We start from the raw sequence: 4,506 nt of genomic DNA, 5'->3' as shown, positions 1-4,506 counted from the left end.
GCTACTTCAGGATGATGGGGAAGATGGTAAGACCAGTGAATTCCATGAGCATGGGCCCACTGCTGCAGTTCAATTTCTGTGAAGTGACTCCCTTGATCTGATGCAATGCTGTGTGGGCTACCATGACAGTGGATAAAACATTCTGTAAGTCTAAGGACGGTAGTTCTGACAGAAACATTGCTTACAGGGAAGGCAAATCCATATCCAGAGTAAGTGTCTATTCCAATAGGGACAAAACGCTTCCATTTCCAAGACAGAATTGGTCCAATGTAATCAACTTGCCACAGGTTGATGGCTGATCACTTTGAGGGATGTTGCCATATCAAGGACTCAGTGTTAGTCTCTGCTGCTGGCAGATTGGGCACTTCACAGTGGTTGTAGCCAAGTGGGCCTTGGTGAGTGGAATTCCATGATGCTGGACCCATGCATAACCTCCATCTCTGCCACCATGGCCGCTTTGTTCGTGAGCCTATTGAGCAAGGATGGGGGTAGCTGGGGAAAAAGGATGAGAGGTTTCCACAGAATGTGTCATCCTATCCACTTCATTGTTAAAATCCTCCTCTGTTGAGGTCACCCTTCGGTGAACATTCATATGAGACACTAGTATCTTCATTTCTTTGGCCCATTCTGAGAGGTCTAGCCACATACCTCTTCCCCATAAATCCTTGTCTTCAGTTTTCCAATCATGTTCCTTCCAAGTCCTTGACCATCAAGCCAAACCATTGCCCATGGCCCATGAATCAGTATACAATTGCACATCTGGCCTACAATTGCACATCTGGCCAATTCTCCTTCCAAGCAAAGTGAACAACCAGGTGTACTGCTTGAAGTTCTGTCCATTGCGAGTAGTTCTCTTCACCACTGTCCTTCCAGAAGATGTCAGAATGGCTGTAGTGCTGAAGCTGTCCACTTTTGAATGGTGCTTGCATATCGAGCAGAATCATCTGTAAACCAGGCACAAGTTTTCTCTTCCTCAATCTACTGATAATAAGGAACTCCCCGTGATGACATAGGCGGAGTTCAAGATGAAAGGTAATGTGACAGGAGTGGAGACCTTGGACATTTGGGCTCTTCCTCATGCTACTTACTTGTGCCTTCAGGTCCTGCTTAGATCCAACCTTGTATATACAAATTCCATTTTAATGATGGAGTGTTGCTGTGCACGTCCAACTTTATCATTCTGTGGGTTAAACAACACTCAGTTCATGATGGGCAGCTTAGCCTGCATGGTTAAATGTTCAGTTTCTACTAAGGCCCAGTAACAAGCCAATAGCTGTTTGTCAAAAGAAGAGTAGGTATCTGCAATGAATGGCAGTGCTTTGCTCCAAACTAATAAGGGTTACAATGTAATTCACTAATAGTGGCCTGCCAAAGACTCTAAACAACATCTCTGTCTGCCACTGAAACTTCAAGCACCATTGGATTAGCTGGATAATATGGCCCAAAGGACAGAGTAGTTTTTGTTGCAGCCTGAACCTGTTGCAGAGCATTCTCTTGTTCTGGGCCCCATTCAAAACTAGCAGCTTTTCTAGTTACTTGATAAATAGGCCGAGGTAACACACTCAAATGATGAATGTGTTTTCTCTAAATCCAAAGAGGTCCATGAGGCGTTGTGCTTCTTTTTTGGTTGTGGGAGGAGTCAGATGCAATAACTTATCCTTCACTTTAGAAGGAATATCTCAACATGCCTCACACCACTAGACCACTAGGAACTTCACTGAGTCGGAAGGTGCCAGAATTTTTGAGGATTTAATTTCCCATCCTCTAGCATAAAAATCTTTTAGCAATAAGTCCAGAGTCATTGACACTTCTTCCTTACTAGGTCCAATCAGCATAATGTCATCAATGTAATGGACCAGTGTGATGTCATGTGGAAAGAAAGGCAATCAAGGTACTTGCTGACTAAATTATGATATAGGGCTCGAGAGTTTGTAGACTTGAGGTAATAAAGTGAAGGTGTATTGCTAGCCTTGCCAGCTGAAGGCAAATAGCTTCTGATGGTAATTCAAAACAGGTATGGAAAAAGGTATTAGCCAGATCAATAGCTGTATGCCAGGTACCAGGAGATGTATTAATTTGCTCAAACAATGAAACTACATCTGGAATAGCAGCTGCAATTGGAGTTACCACCTAGTAAAGTTTTTGATAATCTACTGTGTACAGTACTATACCTAGACTGAAGTCCCAGAAAGCCCCAAAAGGTGAAGTCACAAAGTGTGACCCAGGAGGAGGTACGCTACACATCAAAAGAACTGCTTGAATTTTCTAATATGTACAAACAGAAACCTGTGGAATATGTGTGGGAATGGCTATTAAGGGTGGGGGATGATGGTGCAAGGAACATAAAGATGGATCAGTCTGAGTTTAGTGATATGGGTCCACTAAGCACAGATTCTTCATCAATGTTTCAGTAAGAGAGGTTAGGCAAGCATCTGATAGTCATTTGGTTGGGTTACGGAAGCATGGATTGTACAGTGGCCTTCACAGACCCATTACAAAAGAAGAGATTGAAAATGTCATCAATAAACTGTCAATAAAAAGTAGCCCATGACCAGATGGCTACACTGGAGAATTCTTTCAAACGTTCAGAGAATAACTGGTACCAATACTACTCAAACTCTTCAGAAACATATGACAGAAAGGAACACTACTGAACTCTTTCAATAAAGCCAGTATATTCCTGATACCTACACCAGGCAAAGATATCACAAAGAAATAAAATTACATACCAATATCCTTTATGAACATAGAAGCAAATAATTTCAAAAAAATTCTGGCCAATAGACTTCAATAACATATTAAATAAATCATACACCACGATCAAGTGGGATTCATAGTACACTAATAAGCTTGTTCCCACATTAGAAAATCAATCAATGTAATCCATGACTTAAATAAAACAAAGGAAAGAACCATACGGTCACATCAATTGATGCAGAAAAGGCATTTGATAAAATTCAACACCTTTCCTGATAGAAATTCTCAGTAACAGAGGAATAGAAGGAAAATTTCTCAACATAGTTAAGGGCATATATGCAAAAAAACAGCTAACATTATGATCAAGGGAGAAAGGATGAGAGACTTCTCTTTGAGAACAGGAACTAGATAAGGATCCTTATTATCACCACTCTTACTCAACGTTGAACTGGAAGACCTAGCTAGAGCAATAAGACAAGAAAAAGAAATAACAGGTATCCAAATTGGAAACGAAGAAGAAAAACTACCTCTACTTGCAGATGACATGCTCCTATACATATAAGACCCTAAAGGGTCCACAAGAAAACGGATGGAACTAAGAGAAGCATTTAGCAACATTGCAGGGTACAAAATCAACACACAAAAATCACTTGCATTTCTCTATCCTAACAAAGACTATTATGAAAAAGAACTCAAGAAAACAATACAATTTGTAATAGCACCCGAATCAATAAAATAACTAGTAATTAACCTAACCAGGGACATGAAAGACTTACACAATGAAATTTAGAAAATAGTAATACAGTAGACTAAAAGAGACATACAAAAATAAAAATATATCTCATGCCCATGAATTGGAAAACTTATTATACTGAAAATATCAATTCTACCAAAAGCTATCTTCCTATACAATGCAAACTCAAAAGAAATTGTAACAACATTCTTTACTGAAATATAAAAATTAATGACAAACATCATATGTAAAAAAGAAATCTTAATAGAGAAAGCAATATTGAAGAAAGAACAAAGCAGGAGGCCTCATCCTCCTGTATATTAAAATATACTATACAGGCACTGTAATCAAAACAGCCTGTTGTTCTTGTTGTTGTTGTTAGGTGCCGTTGAGTTGGTTGTGACTTATAGCGACCCGAGGTACTACAGAATGAAACACTGCCCAGTCCTGTGCCATGCTCACAATCATTGTTATGCTTGAGCGCATTGTTGCAGCCACTGTTTCAATCTATCTCCTTGAGGGTCTTCCTGGTTTTCACTGACACTATACTTTACCAAGTATGATATCTGTGATGGTTAAGATTGTGTGTCAACTTGGCTGGGCCATGATCCTCCGTGTTTTATTGTAATCACTTCCATGATTGAATATACTGTGAGTAGCCAGTCAGATGAAAGGGAGTCTCCTTGGGGGTGTGGCCCACATCTGTGTATAAGCAGACGTTCTGGCTTTTTGCTCTCTCTGGATCCTACAGCTGCTTCCTGTCGTCTCATCTCCCTTTCTTGGCACTTGAGTTGTCAGGTTATCTCCTGAACCTGGGATTCGTCGATCTGCACAGCCTGTGGGTGGGAGCCCTGCTCTCCGACCTTCCGATCTTGGGCTTGCCAGCTTCTGCAGCTGTGTGACTTGGGAGAGGCCTCTACCCTGATCCACGGAGTTGGGACGTTCTAGCCTCTACAATCACGTGAGCTGTTTACTTGATATAATCTCTCTCTATATATATATTTATATACCTTACTGGTTTTGCTGCTCTAGAGAACCCAGCCTAAGACAATGTACTTCCCCGGGGACTGGTCCCT

Source organism: Trichechus manatus, unplaced genomic scaffold, assembly GCF_000243295.1.
Source record: "Trichechus manatus latirostris isolate Lorelei unplaced genomic scaffold, TriManLat1.0 scaffold00236, whole genome shotgun sequence".
Lineage (NCBI taxonomy): Eukaryota > Metazoa > Chordata > Mammalia > Sirenia > Trichechidae > Trichechus > Trichechus manatus.
This window is presented reverse-complemented; position numbering follows the sequence as displayed.